The sequence below is a fragment of the Diabrotica undecimpunctata genome, chromosome 2 (genome assembly GCF_040954645.1).
Source record: "Diabrotica undecimpunctata isolate CICGRU chromosome 2, icDiaUnde3, whole genome shotgun sequence".
NCBI classification, from domain to species: Eukaryota; Metazoa; Arthropoda; class Insecta; order Coleoptera; family Chrysomelidae; genus Diabrotica; species Diabrotica undecimpunctata.
Window position 1 is genome coordinate 8,159,192 of NC_092804.1, and position 25,966 is coordinate 8,185,157.

A 25,966-nucleotide genomic window follows, 5' to 3' on the forward strand; every position below is an offset into this window, starting at 1 on the left:
GAAGTCCAGTTGCTTGTTTTAATAAAAATTTGATGCATTTTAAGATACTAAATGATCATATATTCAAATGTTTTTGTTAATAATTTATTGGTTAGTAATTATCTGAAGTCCGTAGATTTATTTGTCTAAGAGGTGATTATGTTAACAAAGAATTTCTGAACTTCCTACAATGAAAACAAGGGAGTGGTCCGATGTTTAATCAGAACAACAACGAACTCGTCAGTGGTTGGCCGGCAATCTCGTGCATCTACCAAAGTCTACTAAGTATGTCACTTTATTTCTGTGAGTAGGCCAGTAGTCAAGTCCACCAGGCAATATGTACTTTAAGATTATTGCGTTTTTCTTAGTGAAATAAGTCTCGAGCCCCAGTGCTGTTGTTTAGTGTAGTAGTCTCAATCTGCTAAAAATTTTTGCTTGTTTGTGCTGTCGTGGTGTGCAGTAGAATGCTGTTATTGTTAAAGATCCTTCCTAATTAATACTTAACTGATAAACTGTGGTTTTGCTGTGCTGGTGCAGCCGCTTAAATAATTTTTTTATTATGACTGCAGATTCACCTGAACCGTATCATATATATCTCAGCGAGTATTCATTTATCATTATTTACCTTACTTTTCTTGGGAATTGCAATATTTCTTAGTATGTCCGTATCTTTAACACTAGTAGCAATTATTGTCGATACACAGGTCAACAATTCAATAGAGGGTTTTGCCCCAATTCCCAATCTCAGAAAGAGTGATGCTACTACAAATAAGGACATCACACACAAAATGTAAGTATATGCACCAACGATGGATGCAACAGAAGATGAAGTAGAAGCATTCTACCAAAAAATTAAAGATGCACTTAAAATGACAAAGAACAGGGAAATCACGGTAGTTATCGGCGATTTCAATGCAAAAGTCGGCAAGGGAAGAGTTGGAACAATAATGGGAGATCAAGGACTATGGGAATGTAACGATAGAGAAGATCATCTAATATAATTCTGCCAAGAACAAAGTCTAATAATCACAAACACGTTCTTTAAATTACCTATGAGACTGTTATATACATGGCGCTCACCAGCAGATAAACCGGAAAAAGTGGTAAAAACCAAATCGATTATTTAATGATTAAGGAGAGATATGGTAACACCATCAAATCAGTTATAACATATTCAGGAGCAGATGTCACATAAGGCCATAACCCACCAATGGCTATTATCACGTTTAAACTTAAACGTATTATAAAACCCCAAAGAACTCCAAAATTAGATATTAGAAAACTGAAAAAAACTGATATAAAATACAAACTCCAACAAAAAATATATGAAAACTTTGATAAATTAATTACTAACACCTACGAGAGAAACCAACAATAAGAAACAAAAAAACTGCCTCCTCATTCCATGCAAAGAGATATTAAAACAACCGAGAAGAAAGAGCCTGAAAGAGACTGAATGACCGACGAAATACTCGGCAGGATGTACCAAAGAAGACAAGCCAAGAACAAAAACAGTCACAATTACAAATCATTGACAATGAAATCAGGAAAATGATAAGAGAGACAGAACAAACTTTAAAAAATGTTAAGAAAAAATGTTAAGAGATAGATCTTCAGAACAAATACGACCTATTCAACCTACATAAAAAGGTTAAAGTAATGGCAAGGCTGCAAAAAAGAAACCACAACACAACTCTTTTACATAAAAATGGAAATACTATCAGAATCGACCACGAAAGAGGAAACCTACAAGACATATCTTTCAAGGACAGAGAAACAAGTATAGAAATTACAAAGGAAGAAATATTGTATGCACTAAAGAACATCAAAAACGGAAAAATTCCGGGGTTTGATCAACAGCCTATTGATATCCTTAAAATAGAGGACGGTTGTCCTCTTAAAGTTCTTTAATGAAATTTATGAGTCGGGTGACATACCTAATGAATGGTTGACCTGAATATTTATTTGTCTCCCAAAAAATGCTTGAGAATGCACCGACCACCGCACCATAAGCCTAATGTCTCACACACTTAAAATGTTTTTAAAGGTCATCCTAAAACGCTTTTACCAAATGCTTGATATGGATATTGAAGAAATCGATTTTGGATTCCGTAGGAGCGTAGATACCCGTGAAGCTCTCTTTGCATTCAACGTACTAATCCAGAGATGCTTGGATATGAACCAAGATATGTACGACTGTTTCATAGATTACAACAAGGCTTTCGAGAAAGTACGTCACAAAGAGCTAATAGACGTTCTCAAAGCAAAACAATTACAATACAATAACCTTCGAATTATAACAAATCTATATTACAAACAGAACACGTATGCATTAATAAACACACATCAGAAGAGTTCGAAATAAAAAAAAGAGTGTGATAGGGGTGTGTATTGTCACCATTACTATTCAATGCATACTCTGAAGAAATTATGAAAAGAGCTCTTGAGAGAGAAACAGCAGGAATTAAGGACAATGAAACACCAATTACCAACATTACACATCAGGACATTCATTAATTGTTCATGTCGTACTTTATCGAATGCTTTATTATAGTCAATGAAACATGCATATATATCTATTAAGTGAAAAAAGAGCTTCACGCGTTCCTAGGCCTTTGCGAAAACCAAATTGTGTATAATTAACGTCTATGTCCAATTTGTGATATATTTGGTTATGGATGACTTTTAATAGTAACTTTAGCACATGAGACATTAAGCTAATGGTGTGGTAATCGCTGCATTCTCTTGCATTTTTCTTTTTATGGAGGCAAATAAAAATCGACGTTAACCACTCTTTGGGTAATACGTCTGAACTAAATTTGGATCAAGAGTGTCACTAAAACATCAATGTGCTTCTCATCTAAAATTTTTACGATTTCTATAGGAAGCATGTCAGGTCCAGGGCTTCTCCCACTTTTCATTGTTTTTAATGCGTGTAATATTTCTTCATTTTGTAATATATGGACCTATTTCTTCTGACGTAAGTACTATGTGCTCCAGATCTCTTTCATCATCGAACAGTTCGTCTATATATTCTGCCCATCTTTATATTTCTCGTCCGTCTGTGTTATAGTTTCCCGTGTCTATCCAGAATTGAACATTTTTATAACCTGATTTAAAACTATATAGACATTCAGAAAAAATCTAAAAATAGTAGCTACTTGATTTTAAAAGTGGACAGAATAGTATAAAACATATGAAAGTGTGTATTTATTATTTTTATATTACTTGAAAGTTAAAGTACACATTTTCGATATTAATATTAATCTGCAACATTAAAACAGCTCTCTCGCATCCACCCACAAATCTATACTTTTTTATTGATTCCTCACCGTATCAACTTTTTTATTTGAACAACAAAAATTTCACACTTCACTCGAGACTTTTCTATCCTAAAAAGAGATTTTTATTCAAAACATTATGACCTGAAAATGTTTTACTGTTCCATTTATCGATTAATATCTATGAATGTATTCACTACACCCACACGTACACACATATGTATATGTACTTATTATTGAAGCTTGACCTTATCAATGAGTGGACATAATTCCATTTTTGGTTAAAAATAGGTATTTGTTCAAGTGGTGGTCGAGGTTAGTTTGTTTTTGACACAAAATGTGGGATAATTTAATCATAGCTTTAACTGATAAAATCGTCTAATACAAGAGCTTTTAGATACTCAAAAAATTCATATTCATAAAAGAAATAATGGAATATAAGAATAAACAAAGGAAATTTGGAATTTTGGCTTGACAAAATTGTAATCAACTACTACCAAAACATATATTTATAGAGCGTTCTTTGTTAACATTTTGTGTTTTTTTGTTTAAAGCTGCATCATCCAATGCAAGACTACTCAGAAAAGATAATACCAATTAATAATAATTCTGGGATCAAACACAACTCTTTAGTTAATTTCCTAGTTAGTTAACGTTAACTGTAATAGCGCTAGTATTTTTGAGTTTCACGGTAGACTCGAAGCAGACAGTAAAATCTTTGGTTTTTATTAAGTGATATAAGAACTTTACTAAATGACTTTGACCCCGTCTCATTTAGTAATATTAAAATAAAAAGAATAAAAATTTCTTTTATTCTTTGAATCCAACATTATAACAACAAACGATGGACAGTGTTTGAAGTATACGAAATGAACGAGGCTGCGTCCATTTCGTATACTTCAACTAAATCTACAACTTCTTTCATTAAGTTCCGTAAATTGACAAAAGCCTATCTATCTGAAAGACCTTATTATTCAGTGAAAGAGTTTCTAAACGAATAATTAAGAAAGTACAGAAGCTTTGTCCATAAAATTGTAAAATTTTCAGTGATAATAAAGCATATTTCTATTCTATTCTATACCAAAAAGGTGCCACCTTGTACATAGTCGTAAACATTATAGAAGTACATACCTGCAGTCCTGTTCTGTTTGTCGATTCGGTTTTGTAATTCCTTTTTGACTAACATAGCTTCTTACAACTAATCGAGCTTTAATTCGTACATTATTCTTATATTTTTCAGTATTTTTCCAATTTAATACTTTTACTACTTGCATCAGAAATATCACGACATAATGCTAACGAATAATATATGGTTTAAAATAAAAAATATTAATATTTATCATCAAAACTAATAATGCACACACATGTTAGAGCTAACTGAAATAATAAAATAAACGACTATAGACAAATGGCAGAAACGATGGTGGCGCCACAAGAATTATTGTATAAAGGTAACAAGTCCAGGACTAGTTTCCTTTATACACTCAACAATAATTTTATCGTGCGATATTTCGCGTATGGTGAGAGATACAAATTTCCCTTATAAACTCATTGATCCGTCGGTTTTGGTTTAACAAAATGTATATCTCACTTTAAATTCGTACTGATGTGGACTTATCCCCTTTATAGGATAAGCGATTAAATTAATCTTTATACGGTTTTTAAAGGTCGCTATAATTTTTTCAATCAATTTGACTAAGAGTTCCATGGCTATTAATTCTAGTTTAGAAATGGTACGCTGGCTTTTCAAAGGTGCGAAATGCGATTTAGGGGCAACAAGATTTGATGACAAGGAATTATTTACGTTTTGAGCCACTATATTTTGCCGTGTTTTGAAGAAAATATTATATGTATTTAGGGTCAGATTCCATTTTGTATTCCATCGTAAACAGTGCAAACATAAGTGTAACATGTATTATATATTGTTTATATAATTAAAGAACTTATTGAAATAACTAAATGTTTTATTTATAATATACCGACAAACCCAAGGGAATAAAAAAAATCTATTTAAAAAGTCAATGTCATGAAATAACAAAGAATATTAGTTTTTGTAGTTATAACATCCAGTCAACTGCCTGAGAAATTTCGACAAAAATTTGAATTTTGAAATTAAAATCGATAAAAGCACTATTATTTATTGTGGTAAATCATAATCCTACTGAATATTACATATTTTATCCTAAAATACCACAACCATTTGATACTGCAGTAATAATTTCTTCCTCCGCATCCATTATCTATTTAAAAAACAAATATCAATATACCGCATTCGCGTTTTAATATATAGCGGCAGCTATTACCCTTTATAGGTCGTTTTTCGCTGGCTGTGGCTGTCGTTTACTAAAACCCGGTTTGTTTTCAAAAGCTATGCCTTTTATTAACCGAATCCAACATTTTCGTGTTTGCGTGCAATAATCTATAAGTAGTGGCTATAAATTTTTGTTTTATAGAATAGAGGGTGTATCTACAAATGTTTGGTGTTGAGTCAACAAGTATAGAGGGTTCTGAAATTGTTTCCTTTTACGTCACAAATTTTATTAAATTACTCGTCGAAAATATATATACATATATATATTTTATTTAATGGCTTTGGATTATTGATCAATTCAGCCACGATATATAATAAATACTGTTTGCTATAATATTGTACATGTTATAAAATTACAGAGTTCTTTGTTTAGACAGTAAAAGGGGAAAATCTCAGTAGTTGGCTGTATATCATAAATTAAAAAAACTTCCACTGAAATAAAAGCTTGTGATGTAACAGTATATCTTATTCTTTTTCTCACTGCGCCGTCTCCTTTCGAAGGTTGGCGATTCAAATGGCAATTGTAGTTTTGGAAACTGCTGCGCGAAAGATCTCTGCGGATGAGCGGTCGAACCATCTCCTCAGGTCTTTCAGCCACGAGTTCTGGCGTCTTCCTACTGATCTTTTGCCCTGTACTTTTCCTTCCAGTATAACTTGAAGTAATTCATATCTTTCGCCGCTCAACACATGACCCAAGTATTGCATTTTCCTCTCTTTGATTATTCTTAGTATTTCTTTTTGTTTACACATGCGACGAAGTACTCAACATTAGTAACTCTTTGTACCCATGGAATCCTCAACATTCGTCTGTATATATACATCTCAAAGGCATTTATTCTTTTTTCTATTTCAGAGTCCATTGTTTAACTTTCACAGCCATACAGTAAGACAGAAAAAACGTAACATCTGATCATTCGGATTCTAAGCTGTAGACACTAAGGTCTGATCTTGTAAAAAATGTTTTCATGCTCATGAATGTTTTCCTTGCTTGTTCGATTCTTGATAGGATTTCTTTTGTTGGATTACACTGACTATTGATATTTGTTCCCAAATATTTTATGGAATTTACCTGTTCTATTATTTGACTCTTGGCATACACTTGTACGTATATTGGTGTCTTTGAAAATACTAAAGTTTTAGTTTTGGAAACGTTTAGATGTAAACCGAACATTTCGCTGTGGTGAACTACCGCATTTATTATATTTTGTAGTTCTTGTGCGTTGCTTGCTATTAAGACGGTATCATCAGCATATCTGATGTTGTCTATGCTGATTCCGTTAATCTTAATTCCGCCTTGGACCTCGTCTAATGCTTCTCTGAATATAGACTCCGAATACAAATTAAAGAGTAGCGGTGATAAGACGCAACCCTGTCTCACTCCTTGTCGGATTTGTATGTCTTCGGATGTTGTGTGCTCTATTTCAATTATTGCCGTTTGGTGCCAGTGTAGTTCTGAAATAATTCGCAAGTCTTGTACGTCAACTCCAGTTGTTCTCAGAATTTCGATCATCTTTTGATGGTTAACGCAGTCAAATGCTTTTCGATACTTCTTGTAAATTCGTGTATGGATAATGCTGACAAAAGTTTTTAAGGACATGAGACATCAAGCTTAATATTCGACAATCATCGCATTGTGAGGAATTCGATTTTTTTTTTGGTGATGCTACGAATGTTGATTTTAGCCAGTCTGTTGGTATTTTACCTGTGTTATATATCTTATTGAATAGTGCTGTTATTAAATAAATATATCTTATTAAAAGTAATTAAAATTTATCTAAAAGGATTACAATTATTCCAAAATGTTTTCCTTTCAGTCAGATCATCATCAGTGAAACGTGAAAGTATATTTCCACTTTAAAATGACATAAAAAGGGTAAAATTTTAACAGTTAAATTTCTAAAAATGTGGAAAATGCTTACATTTAAAAAGCAGTCGAAACTAGCAACTGGCATGAGTTTAAAAATCTTTAAATTAAATGACAATCATGGTTATATTTATTACGGTGATGACACAAGGTCGATGTTATCAGATTTCACCTAAAGGGAATATACTTTTTCCTTACCTATACCTGCTCGAAAAATGAGACTACTTTGCCCACCGGGTAAAACAAGCCAGCTGAATAAGTAAAGAAGGAAGTAAACTTCGTAATTGAAAACTGACAGTTCCTCAAGACAGTGGATGTGGATTTTTGGCAAACCCTCAACAAACACCATACAGGTATTGTGTCTAAAAATATTGTACTAAATGGTTAAAATGTTTTAATTTTTAAAAGACTGATCTCAAACTTATATCTCCAACAAAAAGCAACACTGCAATTAGAAAATACACTGCCCGAGATCTTCACAGTCGAAAAAAAAAGTAGTTAGACAGGGTTGCATATTGTCACCGGCATTATTTAACATATACTCTCAAAACAAACTTATAAACAATATTAGATATGCAGACGATACAGTGTTGCTGGCAGATAGTGCGCGGGGGCTCCAGTTGATTCTACAAGGCCAGATTGAGGGTAAGAGAGGTCCTGGACGTAGACGTATATCCTGGCTGTCAATCTTGTGGACTGGTCTAACGTCAACTCATATATTTCGAGCTGCTGTGAATAGGATAAGATGGGACAATGTTGTCGACAACATCTATAGAAGATAAGCACATTTAAAAGAATTTTTAAAAAATTAAAGTAAGTGAAAATTGAAGGTAAATTAAATTAGTTTTTTATGAAATAAATGGTATTAGTCAACAAAGCCTAACGACCAAGGAGAGAGATTGTATGAATTTTGTAAAGATAATGACATGGTCATTGTAAACACTGACTCGTGAGCTAAACGTAAACGACCATAAACAACGACGTTTTTTCGATGAATGGCCTCTGGAGCAGTTGGAGACTGACACTAATTTTCACGATGAGGCCTATGTTTGGATGAACGGATACGCCAATCATCGGTCCATATTTCTTTGAGATCAAAGTTAATTAGGCTATCAACATCAACGGCGAGTACTGCAGCTCGATACTTACTAACTTCTTTTGGTATGAAGTGCCTATGGTTTTTACAGAATGGCTTTACTTACTACACAGCTCATGTCTGGCCACCGAGATCGTGGGATCAACCCTGTTAAGCTTTTTATTGTGGGATTTTCTAAGTTGTAGATCTATACGAACCTCAGCGATTCTCTGTTACGGCAAGTTGGCTTTTTTGAATGAGCGTCAATCACTGAAGTCACGGCGGACATTTAAACAACTTTATATTTTTTTATATATAATTACATCGAAGGACCTTTTAAACTAATTAAAAAATTTGATATCTCACACATTTTTTTAATTTAAATTTAAAGATTGGAAACGTTTAATTAAAAGCTTTATAATTAAACGAATAAATAAATATATATTTTGAGCTCCAGTACACCAGGCCATTGAAAACATGACGTAAAAGGTCAGACATACATATGTATTCTGAAAATCAGTCTAATATTAAATACGAAGTATAACACAATTATGTTTTGAATATATTTAAATATATTTATAACAGATGATTTAAAATATATCCTGTGATGTAGACTATTTAGTCCAGTCGTCAGAGACGAAAATGTGACTGAACCTCTAAAAATCATACGAACAAATTGAATTTTTCTAAGAATGGCAGCTATGGGATCCCAAAAATATGCGAAAAAATTTGCTACTCCTACTCCTAGACTTTCTCCTAAAACCTACCTTATAGGTGGAAAACGGAAAATATAAATTTACCAAAAATCTGTTTTTTTTATTTTTGTTGAGGTGATTTTGCAAATTTTATTTAGAAAAATTAATTTCGCATGCAAAAGCGCTTTTCGCTTCAAGCTTTGTATCTAAGAGAACGGTTTATTCTACAGAAATAGTGATAATAAACATTTTTGTTCAACATTATTTCAGCTATATATTTTTTTCTACATCGTACAAATTCATGGTAAATTAATGTTTTCCATCCTCTCTCTACGAGGGACGTTTAAGGTGGCCCAACTTTTTTGTACCTTTTTTGAAATCCAAAAATAGATATTCCTTGCAAAATTCAGCTTATTCGTCACAGTTTAGAGATCAAATCTTTGGCGACAAAACCAGTTAGTTTTGGGATTTTTTTATTCAAGTAAATAAAACCTAATGACTTTTCTATCAAAAATATTCATTAACCCCCTCGCTACCAGGTATCCAACGGTGACTTTTTCACATACCAGTGTATCCATACAGTAGCGCACCTAGAATTTCCCTGTGGGGGAAAGTGTTTTGGTTGGGCATCGAATTTTTTTTTTATTTTGAGTAACAGTGTCGGAATAAGGTCCTAGGGGGTGCCACTGTCTCTATAAGTGGATACAAAATTTTTTATGTTGGGAATCTGGTAATACGTTTTAGCTATTATGTTATTATTTGGTATGGTTTAAAAAGTAGGCCAAATGTAACACAGTGCCATACTTTCGACAAAATTGCTAGAGTCGGTTAAAAGACGATCGAAACGAGTAAAGCTAATTAGTTAAGATTTAGCTGATACTTTCGGCGGTTTCACCTAGTCTTTCGGGTTCGTAACGGTGAATTGGCCAGAAATAACAAATGAGTGATACTCCAACTGCAGAAGATTTATTCCAGGACTTGGGGTGGGAGTACCTACCTTCCGATGATGATTTATTATATCAAAACGATAGCTGAAGCAGTAAAGAATTGATGATAAAGAATAGCAACCAGTTATCATAAGAGACTTTAGTATTGTATTAGACCCTTTTAAGGTAAATACTTTTATATATACTGTTAGAATTGCAGAACATCAAATTTGATACCTCTAAAATCACTTTAACCAGTTCATCCAGCAGTAGAAATAAAAGAAATTAAAAATACTGAAAAATAATTTCCAGGCATTTATGTCCGAAAAAATTGTAAAACTTCTCTAGGACTGGACAAATTAAAGGGCTGGACAGTAGTTGTCAGAGAAAAGCACAAAAAATTCACTCAAATCCACACAAAGTGACGTTATTCTGGATGAAATGTAAGTATTTTTGCCAATAAAAATGTATATAGGCATACTTCTCTGTCAAGATTAGCAATGTTTTTTGCTTATTTCAGAGAAAACTGTATGAATCTAATAAACCCTCTAGAAACCATAGTGTTAGATAAATGTCCAATATTATATAAAGGGCACCTTCATTTCAGACAGTTTATAAAAACCAAAAGGTCGCGTTTTGGCTTGAAACTTTTTTGTCTCTGTCCCAGAGACCTCTGTCCAGTATATTGGAAAGAACATTTATACAGTAGACTACATCCCCCCAATAGAGAGCATCTAACTATGTCAGAAAAAGTTGTCGTTTACTTGTTTCAATCTTTCTTGGAAGAGGAAAGTTAAATTATCGTCGATATCTGGTACATGTCATTACGCCTAGCGGATTTTCTTCTACGAAATTTATAAACTTATCTTGCTGGTACGATTCGTATCAACAGGAGAGTGCCAAAAGAGCTCACTTAAATTCCACTTGAGGTACTTCAATCTTGTTTTATTAGAGGATGACATTCTTATGGTACGTTTCAAAGATAAAAAGGTACTAAGTACAAAACTTACAGCAGAATTTATCGAAAAAGAACGAAAACTTGAACTGGTTGAAAACTACAACCAACATATGAGAGCAGTGGATGTTATAGATCAAGAGATTGAGACCTAGAAAAAGTTGTACGTGGTTCAAAATAATTCGTTTTCATATGATCCAACGCATGGTACTAAATGCAAAAAAGTTTTATACAATTGCGCAAAACAGACAGATTATTTTAGTGATTTTTGAGAAATAGTGAATGACTTACTTCAAAAACATTCATTGCCTTACCAAAACCTGAAAATAGCTTATAAAAATTCGGCAAAAAAAAATCCCGTAAGCACATTATAGCTTCTCGGTCAAAAGAAGAAGAAACCAGGAGAAAGAGAAAGTGTAGTAAGTCTGTTATGCAAATGAAAAGCGTTTTGCACGATGTGTGATATAAAATCAAAACATTGTTGGAGTTAGAAGTGTTTTTTGTTTTAAGCCTAAATATTTGTATTACAAAATTTGTTTATTTCTTGTCTTTATTAAACATTTGAAAAATTATTTTATATTGTTTTATTTCCCTTTGTACGCCACTGAGCTTTTGTATAAAAATGTGTAAAACTAACACATAAATATGGAATCGCATCCTAAATAATTGTTTAAATATAACATGCTAACAGTTGTAATGAAAGGTAGGCATTTTTTATTTATTTATAATTTTTGTTTTATGGGTTGTACCTTGGTGCGGCGCCTATGGCAAATTGATAGTTTTTTTAAATAATAAAAATGTTCTCTTAATCACCAAAGATTCAAACGGGCCACGCAAAAACAATGTTAAGTTTTTCGGTAAATCTGGTATAATACTGCGCAACTCATCTTTAAGCCTGGTAGCGAAGGGGTAATCGATTTTTAACTATAGTAAACAAAAATGAATATGAAATATTACGAGTACTAATAAATATACGAATAAACTAATAATCATTTAGAATAAAAAAATATCGTGTTAAAGATTAATTTTTTTTATTTACAGTTATCACCAGTGCGTTCGTTGCAGTCATAATCTGGTAAGAAATTTGAATATAGAATAATAATTTTTTATATATTGTAATGTTTTTATTAATCTAATTTATTGTTTTTATTTATTATTAAATGTTCTATTTATAACACAAATTTAATAAAGTCTTTATTACTAATTTATCTTACACTAATAATTATATAATTTATTATAATACGTGCGTTACATTCTAAAACGCACGCGATGTTCAAAAGCTAACTGTTCTCTTTACAACAAAATTCCTCTTTAAATATAAAATCCCGTTATTCGAGAATTGCCGCGATTTCCCATCGAAGAGCCCAGAAGGTCGCTCAGACTGGTTTTATTCGGCCTGCTTCTGGAAATTACAAGACTCATCAGAATTCAGGTAGACAGGTCTTTCAACTTTTCAGGTCTTTCAACTAAAATCGTGAACAATATCAGGTATGCCGATGATACAGTACTGATTGCTGGCAGTGAAGAAGAACTACAAATTCTGTTAACCAAAGTAGTGCGAGAAGGAGAACTAAACAGCCTTAAGGTGAATGTAAAAAAACCAAAACAATGGTAATTTCAAAAAAACACACACCAGTTATAAACATACTAGTCAACAACAATCTAGTTGAACAAGTGAAAAAGTTTAAGTACCTAGGCTGTTGGATACATGAAACGTTAGACCAAAAACAAGAGGTTAAATGTAGAATAGAACAGGCAAGAAACACCTTCTTAAAGATGCGACAGTTACTCACTACACGTAATCTTCATTTGTCCCTACGATACCGCATGATAAAGTATTATGTATATAGTGTACTATTACATGGCGTGGAAGCTTGGACGTCAGCTCGTTACGACGTTTAGAGAGCTTTGAGATGTGGGTATTTCGTCGTATGCATAGAGAACGTGAACTCACAGAAATTGTCAAGAAGCGTAAAACGTCTTATCTTCTACACATATTTAGACACGACAGGTATAACTTCCTTCAGCTTATTATAGAAGGGAAAATAGAAAGCGAACGCGGCCCGGGTAGGCGACAAATGACCTGGCTGCGCAACATCAAAAATTGGACAGGATTAGACTTTCAAAGTTTAATAAGGAAAGCCCAAAATAGGGAAGACTTTGCAGAGGTCATCGCCAACCTTCGCTAAGAAGACGGCACCTAAAGAAGAAGAAGAAGGTCTTTCAACTGAGCGCCGAAATAACTAGAATAGAAAAGATATTAGTAATAAATATGTTTACAGTTTTGAGTCATATGGAGGCGTCAGTATCTATCGTAACAATATTTAGGAGCTAATATGTAGCAATACTCCTTTTTGATACTTTAAATCTACTAATTATTGTTAAATTTATTTTTGACATGATTATCTCTTTCATAAATTTTCATACTACTAATATAATTATTATCACACATTGTCAATAGTCAATAGTTTCGTGCTATTTAACTACAGAATAATTGTCGGATATGTAAGATTTTGCTCACAGGACGATACAGCGTGGTATGTTGGGCGTTTTAATATGAGACAAGATCCTAAACCACCAGCTACGACGAAGATCAGAAATGGCTGATGCTGTAGAGGGAGTAGCAACATTGGAGTGGAACTGTGCAGGTCACGTGGACCAAATGACAGATAGACAAAGCGGATACTGGAATGGAGACAAGAGATAATGTCTACCAAAGCAGAGGGCATCACGTTGAACTGACGATCTAAAACTTTGCCATACAAATTGGTTGCAAGAAGCAAAAGATCAGAACAGATAGAAAATTATGAGGTAGGTCTATATCCAGCAGTAGACAAGCGAAGATTGGGTGATGATAATGATGTAAGATTTCAAGATTGGTTATAATGGAGGGGAAGAAGTTTCTTGTGTTTTTGTAGATGTCTGGTGTGCCACATCTTCACTAATGTCCAAAAAGGCTGCACTAGTACAGTACCTCTTGCTTGCATCAAGTCATCTTTGTTAGCAAGCTATGAACTTGTTCTATGGTTCCATGTCTACTGCGAAAACCAAATTTATATTGCGTTATTAAGTTTCGCGTTGTGAGTATTGGCTTCAACCGTTTTATGAGAATTTTTTTAAATGCTTTAGAGATTATTGGTAGAAGGTTGTAGAATGTCAACTTATTGGCACATTTTCCAGGTTTTAGTATCATAAAAATTTCCGCTTTCCATTTTTCCATTGGTTAGTGAACTGATTGTGAATTAAAATTTCATTATACTTATGCTAATGCTTTTGTGGCTTTTTGAAATTGTTCTATATTAATCTGCAATATTTTTCCTGTTATTGGGTCATGTCTAGGGGACTTTCTAGGACTAATTTCGTTCATTATCACTTGGAAGATTAGTCTTAGAATTTAAAAACCTTTTTTAAATATTTAGTAAATGCATTTTCCCTATAAAATGCATTTTCCCTATTGTCACTGAAATTTTTACAATTTTATGGACAAAGCTTACAAAAAGTTTAAAAAATTACAATAACAATTATATATATATATATATATATATATATATATATATATATATATATATATATATATATATATATATATATATATATATACCGGTATATTTAGGCAGTACGCTCTTCCGGTAGGGATCTATGAGGGAGGATCACCAAGCCTGCTGCTGCGTTAGCCTTTTTGTTTTCTGTACACCGAGCCTGGGATCGAACTCACATCCACTAAACTACTCGCAGTGAAGCGAATGAGAACCGGCCGCCCAGCCCGCTTGGCTGTCTGACCGACAATAACAATCAAAATTTATTAAAATTACATAAAAGGTAAAGATAATAAAATATACAATCCACTGCAAAATTTAACTAAATTGCAAAGGTTTCAGCTGCTGCATACCCAAATATATATAAAAATAATTCAGTTGCTTGTACCAGTTTCTTAGTTATTCGTTATGAAATTCTTTCCCTGAATAATATGGTCTTTCAGATAGATAGGCTTTTGTCAATTTACGAAACTTAAGAAAAGAAGTTGTATATATAAGTTGCAAAGGGTTGTATAATTTTTTGTCTATAATACACATCAAATATTGAATTTCTGGTGGAGTAGTCATGATGAGTAGGTCTTGCTGGAAAAAGATGTACGTATTTACGAATTAAGCAAACAGTTTCTAGAATATATGTATAAAGAGAGAAGAGTTAAAATACTGTGATTTAAAAGCAGCCTCTGCAATGTGTTATTCTATTGAGGCCACAAAATATCATACTGCTCTTTTTTTAATTTAAAAATAACATCGGATTGGGAGCTGTACTAGAACCCCAAAATGGAAGGCTATATCCAGATGAGACTCTAATAAAGAAAAATGTGTTATTTTGGAAGATGCTAAGTTGATTTCCTGCGAAACAGATCTTATCGCATAGCAGGCTAAGGCTAGTTTTTTACTCAACACATCGATATGAAGGGACTATTTAAGGTTGCTGCCTATAAAAATACCAAGAAATTTTACAGAATACTGATACTGATACACGAGATAGATCTGGCTGTAATTAAGAAGCAAGAGTTGAAGAGCTCCTTTATAGGATAACGCTACTGTCTTATCCACGTTAAAAGAGAGTCAGACCAGGTTTTTATTTTAAGGAGATCAGAAGTTATAATTGCATAAAGAGTTTCAATATTAGAGTTTCTCCAGGTAATACTGGTATCATCAGCAAAAAGAAAAAAATTTCCATTGATTTTTAAGTAAATGATGTCATTTATAGAGACAAGGAAAAGTAGAGGATGCAATAGTGAACCTTGTGGTACTCTACATACAATGCTTTTGTGACTAGAGTCAGTATTATTTGCTATAACTAGTTGTTTCCTATTCCTCAAGTAAGATTGGAACCAATGTAAAGAAATACCTCGAATTCCGTAGAAATTTAGTTTTTTTATCATAATATCATGATTTACACAATCAAAAGCTTTGACATAGTCACAAAAAACAGTGGCAGTATAAAGATTATTGTTTAGTGCTTGATAGACCATTATGTAATACAGAAAACATAGTACCACTGGTATATTTATTACATTTATTAGATAAAAAGCCGAACTAGATTCTATCTAGTGTGGCTTTATCATTTTATTTATGAACTTAACAATTTCTAGTTTAATAAAATTTGGTATATGGAGTTTTATTATAATTACCTAATTTAATTTTCCTAATAGAAAAGGAAATGATTTCAACTAATAACTTCCTAAATAAATTTGATCAAACGCTTTCGACTTAAAAATCGTACTCGTCCTGATACAAAATAAGTGTGTCACTACAGTTAGATCAATACCTTAATATTTATAGTATGAATCAATATATTTATAATTTATAATTTGGCCAGCGTGGCTACAGGTGGAATTATCATTAGTCACGAAATTTACCTTCACAATGTTCAACTTTGATTTTATACTTCGATTTGTAACATAAATGTAGTATTTAACATAAATATTCTGAATCGGGTTCTAGAAATGTTTTAGAATAGTTTTAAAAATATTTTCCAATGAATAGAATACAATAGATAAAATATACGCTATAGATTTTTAGCTGTTTTTTGTATCATGTGGTAGATAAAAAAAAGTGAAAGCATTTAAAGTGTATCTAAAATATATTGAAAACTCTAAAATTATAATCGTTTAGAGTTACACCTAAAGAAAACTTAATCTTGGGAGTACTTGAAATCATTTAACAATTTTTACAAATATCGGACGATTTAAACAAGCAAAGATTTTCAGAATTCTTAAGCTACTTAAACCAGAAAATAGACTTAAAGCTGTAGACCCATTGCCTTCTTTGTACATAGACTTTTTGAGCTCCTTGAATTATTGATTTTGAAGCATGTTCAATCATTTCGCAAATTCTTCCAAATCTTCGCAGCCACAAATTTCTTTTATCTACGCTCGTGGCTAACAAATCCTTAAAAGAGTTATACTACGCTTTCTAATTGGCATATTGATGGCAAGTCATGGTTCTCCTATGATCCTTTCGCTTCTTAGAAACAAGTCAATGGCTTGTGTGTTTTATCTATCTACTAACCGCTTTACTTTTAAAAACAGATATAATTTTCTCACTTTCTAAAACCTCCGAAAATCAAGGAAGTCCTTTTCACCCGAATCTGCCGAATTCTAAAGTGTAATTAGGGCTAATCTTGCCTGAGCCAAAAAACTCCCTCTTCAGAGAAAATTTAAGCTCTCGTACGCATTTCGAAACTTATTACTTTATTTGTGTACCGCCTTCGAGTTAAGCAGGTCAACTTGGCCGTAAGTTGTTTATTCAAATCGTGTCTTGTACCTGCCCCGCTAATTTCGATTTTTTTATTAATTATAGACTTAAATGTCTATAATCTATATGATCAACGTCGATAAAAGATAAACTAACTTATTAGAAACTTATCTTATAACAGAACTTAAAGAAGTAGCAAATGAAAATGAACTAGACATAGCGGTGATAAACATGCAAATAAATACTTCTAATGAAAAATAAATATAAGGAAAAAGGAGAAACCGCTAAAAGATATTAATTTACCCACGCTAGGAAAGATCTTATAAATAAAGATATCTCAAAATCAATTTGAAAAGATATCAAAAATTATAACACAGAACACGTAGCTCAAGCCATTGATTAAAGTAAAAGTTTAAAGGCCCTGAACAGGAAAACATTTAATGGTAAAGCAGAAATTTTAAAAATTACTCAATATTTTTACTTAGAATTGTAAAAACGGGAAGAAATTCTAGATCCTGATCAGAGTTAAGTATCACATGTCCAAAACTACCACTAGTTCAAAAGCTTATTTACCAAATATCGAAGAGTAAACTACAAGCCTGTGTCAAATTCATCAAAACAGTCAAAAAGTTCCGGAGAGATTCCGAAATCATTTAGAGCATCCCATTGTTAAAGCTTCGTCTAGCTCAGTCTCTCAGGCATGAGGACGTCTTATCTTAAATGTAAATCTGAAAAATGAGTTAAACTGTGACAAATAAATCAGGATATTAACCCTGTACCATCCGTGAATAAGTAAATAGTCAATTTTTCGTAAAAACAAGATATCTCAATCTTGAAATAGTTCTCTTTCAATTTCGTCAGGTGAATAAATGGGTAATTCAAATTTGCAAGAGTTTACTTGGTAGAAGCCCGTGAATATTTGGATTTGACGATTTATTTGGCATCAGAACCGGTATATCGACTTGTCTAATATTAAAGAGTTTTAAATATTTGTTTGAAATAATGTATATTAACTTGACCATCCGTGTACATAATATTCAGTCGGTGAATAACTAGGTATATAGAAATACCCACTTGGGCACGTTGCATTTTGCTTTATTTTTCTTGGTATCTTCAATTACCTGTTTAGCAACATAACAAAATAGTAGGGAATTTTATATTTGAATGGGAAGAAACTAGATATTCGAGACTAGTCCGTCAGTTTTTATTTTAAAGTTATGCAGTTAACATGCGAGTCGGTATTTGAACGACTATTAGGTATTTGCATTTAAAAAACCTAAACAGGATACTTGTTTAAATGTGATATTTTCGAAACAAAATTAAAAGTTCTTGATGAGGGAGAGGAGAAAGAGAATTTTAGACAAGAAAGGGATAAACACCATCAGCGCGCAGACGATGCTTTCAAGGGAAAACAGATGGATAAGGAGGTTGCGTCTTCAGGCACTAAAAAAAAGAGCATACACTTTTGATCTTTAACAGTGCCTTCCAACCCCCGTTTTAACAGCGAACACTATCTTTTATAAGCATCAAATGTGGACGTTTAACTTTACCGTTCACGATTTAGCAACAAATGAAGTTATATGTTTCATGTGGGAACAATCAACTGCTGTAAGAGGTGGCAATTAGATAGCTTCTTGTATTTACCGCCTTTTATCGGGGCTTCATGATGTGTAAGATGTAACTTTCTACTCACATACTTGCGGAGGCCAAAATAAGAACCAACAAAGTTATAAATCACCAAAGTATGCCTATTGATCAAAGTTTTTGGTCAGTGGGCATACTCACATAGAATGTGATACGGATCATGCTTTTATAGAGAAAGAAACGAAGAGAACACACATTAAAATCAATCACCCTAATGACTGGTATCAGCCGGTAAGATCCTGTAAAAGGAAGAATCCATTCAAAGTAGTGGTAATGAAACAGGAAGATTTCTTGGATTTTAGCAGTCTAGGAAAAGGAGCATTAATCGTTAAAACACCGATGGAGAAAAGTTCCTGTCGCAGCCAGTACTATTCTATTTGTTATCATTCAGCTTATATAATCGTTCCATTCTACTCTTCTATTTCCTACCCAGTCCTTGATGTTCTTCACCTTCCATCTACGTCGTATATCGGTAATTTTAGCTCTGCGGCTCTGTTCGCTCTATTAACTGATCTTCCACTTCAGTTTCGAACTTTTTGTAACTAGATAATGTGATGACTAGATTGTAACGATGCTCTGATCGTTTAACAGTTCGAACCGTGGGAGTGTCAATATTTGCGCATCCACTTCTACAACGTGACGGCCAAGTGGGATTCAGAACGCCTATTTAAGGCGTGTGAATAGCGGAATTAGATAGTCTTGTAGCTAGCGCTCTAGGCTCCCTGCGCCCGAGTAAAAATTAATAACATGTCGACAGATAAAGACACAGACTTAGTAACAGGTACGCCGTGGATAAATCGACTTTGCAAAGAGGAATTGCAGAACGAGGCCGAAAAATGCGGCTTAGATCCCAAGGGAACCGTCGACGAATTGAGAGCACGACTCAGAACCTATTTTAAAAATCGCGAGGAAGCTACAGGAACACGCTTTCGAGGACCAAAAGAAATATTACGATCTAAGACGAAGAGACTGGCGGCCACATCCAGGAGATCGAGTCATGAAAAAGGAACACCATCTATCATCGGCTAGTGCAGCTTTCAACAGCAAACTAGCGCCGAAGTACTCAGGACCATACATAGTAACGTCAGTGATATCACCAGTAATAGTAAAACTGAAATTGGCCGATAGTAGTAGCCGCAAGCAGATGACGGCGCATGTAAAAGATTTAAAACCGTGGGGAGGAAGATTGTGATAAAGATACCGAGAGGGATAGATGGCATCACGAGGCTGTAGGCACCATATACACAAAAAAAAAGGTATGTTACTTTTTTTTTCAAAGGGAAGGGGGTGTAACGATGCTCTGATCGTTTAACAGTTCGAACCGTGGGAGTGTCAATATTTGCGCATCCACTTCTACAACGTGACGGCCAAGTGGGATTCAGAACGGCTATTAAGGCGTGTGAATAGCGGAATTAGATAGTCTTGTAGCTAGCGCTCTAGGCTCCCTGACTCGCCGGTGTAGTGAACCTGCGAGCCATCCCGGACAGAGAGATTTCCGTATTGAGGATCATACTCTGTCCTTAACCAAGCGGAACCCATCGGTACTGTGTATTGAACATTGCCGTGGATCTGCACAGAGCCAAGCCGGACAGAGAGATTTCCGTATTGAGGATCTTACTCTGTCCTTAGCCAAGCGGAAGCCATCGGTGTTGTGTATTGAACATTAACGTGGGTCTGCTAATTCATTTCTTTATTAGTAATAATTAGTTTCTTTTCTTTTATAGACGTTCGGGGAATTCATTCATCGCGGGACCGAGACGGGAACGTAGAATTCATTTTATTTTTGTTTTATAAGTATACAACGTAGAATTCATTTTTTATTTATTGTACATATACTAAATAGATTTATTTTTATTTCAAACCTGTGTTTTACTGAGTCTGTCGCCCCGAAAGAGCTACCCATCACAAGATATTAAAACTATCACTTGTTCTATTATCTGACCTTCGAACTCCAATTTACATCTTAGTAAATTTGCTGTATACCCATGCATTTTGTCTTTTTTGGGGAAATTAACATGTTAAATTTTCTGGCGGTTATATTAAAAAGGTGCGGCATACGTTGTAAATCATCTTCACTTTGAGAGAGTAGTATTGCGTCGTCTGCCGAGCAGATTATTTTAAGTTGTTTTTCTCCCATTTGTTATCATTTAGTTTTCACTTTTTTTATTATTTCATCTATAATCAGGTTAAGACAGAAGTCAAGAGATGAAAACTGACAAATAATATATTTTGTGACTTTGGAGTAGGGCAGAGACATCATAGACATTTTCTATGGCATAGAATAAAATGGGGTAGATATAGGGTCTCAATACAGGAAATTGAAAAGTTTAAAATTGAAAAATAAGAATTAAATAGGATATTTAGTCGATACAAGAGTTGATCGCTAACTATTTTTAAATAAAAATTAGTAAAATAAAAGAAAAAGTTATTAAATGAATAATATCAAAAAAAATTGAAGTAAAAATAATTATTAAAAAAAAGACAATGTGATGTTTATAACGTTACAAAGTCACTAGCTGCAAGAGACTATTGAAACTAAGTAAGATTATAAAGAGCAATCAATAAATAAGCTTAACAATCACACAAGTCTCCTTTTAAATAATTGAAAAACAATTAAAAAACAACATTTAAAAAAAAAGCATAAATGTGAAAAAAAGTGTTGAAATAGTCCAATTTCCTGATTTTAATGTTTATTTTTCCGCATTCCGGTAATTTGAAATGCAGTTTTTCTCGTACAACTAAAAATAATTAATCGGTGTTTTTTATCGGGAAAATTTCCTTACCCATTTCCTTGCTAAACATGCACACGTAACGAGAAAGAAATGAAACGCCGTGATTAATGACTACAACATTTCCAAGCCTAGTTCAGTGTGCGCGATAATATTACTGCTGGGAAAGTATCATTATCGTAATACACATTTCAAGTTCAAGAACGCTTTTTCAAAAACAATCGATGAAGTTTTTTTAGGTAGTAAATCGATGTTGTTACTGCGATAAATTTTATACAGGGTAATTTAGAAAATAGTTATCTAAAAGCGAGGTTCGGATAGTATACAGAAACATTAATTATTGAAATAAATCAAAAACACTTTTTTTGATTGAACTCGACTTTGTTCTTTGAGCAATAGATTACTTTTAATATTAGTACTTAAAAAAACAATGCAATGAAAATTGAAGAGCTTTCTCTGACTAATTTTTGGCTTGGGTGCTAGCCTATTTACCGGAGAGGTTTCATTTCAATTATAAAGATTTATAAATTTATGTGGCCACACAACACACTCCACTATTAGGCATTGTGCTGTCAGATGCATCTTTTTTTTTAATGTACTTACGGTTTTTTCACTTTTTTTTATGATGTAGTTCTAGCTCTGTCTTGGCTTTATTTGCTGAAGCGACATCTTTGTTGTTGGTCTGAATATGCAGATAGTCGCACGTTTTACACCCTTGGTCTATTAAACGATAAATTTTGGAAGTCTTTTATATATACTTTTCAATAGATTTTGGCACTTACATAACATTATCTGGATATTTCTGTTTAAAAGCAGCGAAAAGCCATTCAATCTTCGCTTATCCACTGCTGGTCATAGATTTCCCTCATAATTTTCCATCTATTTCGATCTTGTGCCTCTTGCATCCAATTCCTATGACAACGTTTTAGATCGTCAGTCCATCGTGTTGATGGACGACCTCTGCTTCGGTAGGCATCATCTCTTGGTCTCCATTCCAGTATCCACTTTGTCCATCTATTATCTGTCATTCGAGCCACGTGACCTGCCCAGTTCCATTTCAGTGTTGCTACTCTCTCTACTGCATCAATCACTCCTGTTCTTTGTCGATTTGGGATCTTGTCTCGTAGTGAAACGCCCAACATAGCACGCTCCACCGCCCTTTGACACAGACGGATCTTTTGAACTGTTCTCCTTGTCATGGTCAACGTTTCCGCACCGTAAGTTAACACTGACAAAACACTGATTAAACGTTTTTCTTTTAAGGCATATTGGTATATCAGACGATTTGAAAATATGGTTCAGCTTGCCGAAGGCTGCCTAAGTCAGTCTTATACGACGGAGAAGCTCAACGGTTTGGTTATCTTTTCCCATGCGAATCTCATGACCTAGGTATTTATAGGTCATTACCTGGTCTATGGATCTTGTTCCTACGCATATATCTTCGCTGACTACAAGATTTGTCATCATCTGGGTTTTAGATATATTTATTTTCAATCCCCATTCTAGCGAGGAAAGGTAGAGCTGATTTAAAAGTTCTTTGGTCTCATCTATCCTATCAGCTATTAGTACAATATCATCTGCAAACTTTAGATGGCTAAGCTTTTCTCCGTTTATGTTTATGCCTTTGTCGGTCAGTTTTGCCCTTTTACATATATATTCCAAAAGCGTAGTGAACAGTCTCGGCGATATGGTGTCCCCCTGGCGTAAATCGAAAATCCTAGTCACGTTCAATTCGGAGCTTAAGTACTCCTTTTAGGACTTTGAACGGCCGTAGTGACCCTCTTCTCGGGGTAAAAAATTAATGTGATTTTTAATCTGTTTCCTGTCATGCTCCGTAAATTTAAATGTAGTGGGATGACCACGATTATCTTTAAAAACCACGTCACCACTTTTCTTCTTCACAATAAGTGAGATTTTTTGAGGTGAAACTCCAAAAATATTTAAAAAGTTTTTTTACATACTTTAAGGAACTCCCCTTCCCCATCGGGTACCCTGAAACTTGGAGTGCTTTGCCTTCGGCTGCTTTCTGTGTGTCACCGTTTGGTAATAGGAAGAATGTCTACCAGAACCACCAAATAAGAACCTTGGTTATTTAATCCAAGTTGGTGGTAGGACTTAAACAGTTTTCTCTTCATTTCAAATGAAACAATTGATTGCATCTGTTTTACACTTGCAAATTACCTGACAAAAAAAGAAATGAGTTAGGGTGTTTTGTATGGTAATGTGTAAAATGTGGATCTAATAGTGATACCGGTAACCAAAACCTATGCATTAGATTCTAATAGAAAACTGTTAAGATAAATCAACTTGTCATCAACAATCACACATGTACATAAACAGCAGAATGACCTAAATTACAAAATTTCGTAAATAAATATTATACTAACCTCTTCACATGGCAGTGGCTTTGCTGGGATTTCTTTCTTTTTATTTAGGGTAACATAGGATTTATCACTTAATCTGGCGGTTTTCTGTTTCTTTCTGAAGTTCCTACTAATTTCAGATTCATTACCAAAGGTTCTACTAGTATTAATATCGGTAGAAATAGACATCTTTTAAACACATAAATAATTACTAACCGTGGAGAATCGCATTGATATACATCAACAAAATGGTTGGTTGACATCTGGCACATACATCAACTAGCGATACATACCACTTCTTTTCTTGACATAAAATAAGGCAAGTCTTTTTTATGTGGCAATAATGATTGAAAAAACTTTAATCGTGTGACATTTTTGTCTAAAAAAATCTGCTTTTTGTTCACCTTAAACGTAAATGTATTTATTCAGCAGCATACTTGGATTGTTTATCTCATTCACTCGTTTATTTTGCTATATTCAACGGCTCCACCAGAACAGCTAATTCAACGTACTTTATTCTCTAAGTACAATGTAGTCTCTTATTGAATGTAACCATAAGTATGAAATGAAGTCACACACAACCAATTTCAACTCTGAGTTCCTTAAAAACAAACCATCCTTTTACGATAAATCTACGATAGCTATTATCATGCGTAGCTTGTATTTCAGTTCACTAAAATGATAAAATAATTAGTTTATCCGATTCTTATATTTTAGTTATTTTGAGACATTTTCGTTCATATTTTTCGTACGAACCTCATAAATATCGCGAAGGGCAGTTGTGAAAAGGTTAAAACGCCTAATAGAAAATATTGGATTATGCTCGTCTTGAAAAAGAGATTCTCAAGAGGGCCATAAAACATTTTTCCACAATGTCGTCTACGCTAGAATATCCTAACTTTGAGCTTGGGGGAATTGCTCCGATGCAGCGTAATTTTTATTGTGTTTTCTTCATGCTTTATTTTGACCCTGTTTATATCTCTGCAGTAATTTTATGCTAAAACGTTTTGGTATTATTTTTAGAAAGCGGTGCTGTATTTGTCATTTCTGATTGTACATTTATACAGTGTATATAAAAAGTAACGGGTTATATTTTGAATAAGCTTTACAACGAGTAACTATATTTAATCCTTAAGGTTGACTTTCTTGATCCATTAATTAATTACGAACGATTCTGGATCCTAAAATGATTTGGAAATTATACCAAATTTATTTACGATAAGTCGATGCAATAAGGGTTTTAATTTTCTTAAAGCAATCTATCGATCATATATTAGGATCTATTTAATAACTGATTATGATGGGTTATATGGTTCAGCTTCTTAACATATTCTAAATAGAGTAGGCGTTGTACAAAACTTAGGACTGCGCATTTGTTTGGAAATTATTAAGTCTCCCAATAACGACTTCCATGAGAAAATCCACTTAATTATAGTACCGAATATCTCAACCAGAAATTCTCAATTAAAATTCGGTACCTAAACATTAGACAACCATACCTACAAATATGCCTTCACTTTTCCCTACTTAGGCTCAATAATAAATGACAACAACAATATCAGTCAAGAAATACAAGCACGAATTCTTAGCGATAATAAGTGCTTTTATGCATACAAAGACTTAATGAAAAGTAAGTTACTGAATCGTGAGTATAAGCTGAGAATCTACAAAACAGTAATTAGACCAGTGGTCACATATGGATGTGAAACGTGGACCCTCTCAATCACTGATTGAGAGAATATTTGAGCGCAAAATACTAAGGAAGATCAACCCAATGCAGCGATGGTTCGTGAAGAATTAAAATGAACCACGAGTTGGATGAACTAATGCAGAGCGCAGATATTGTCAGATTTGTAAAGTCACAAAGACTAAACTGGCTTGGTCACCTAGAAAGAATGCCAGATA

General features: G+C 33.6%; 1 protein-coding gene across 1 annotated transcript in view; it reads left to right on the plus strand.

Annotated features, from left to right (window-relative positions):
- Positions 1-12,124: 12,124 nt before the first annotated feature.
- The window catches only part of LOC140433605 (fibronectin type III domain-containing protein 4), a 220,528-nt gene continuing 206,686 nt past the window's right edge, over positions 12,125-25,966 (plus strand). Inside the window, exon 1 of the mRNA XM_072521588.1 lies at positions 12,125-12,161. The gene's annotated coding sequence lies outside the window, so the exon portion shown is untranslated. The remainder of the gene's footprint in view (positions 12,162-25,966) is intronic.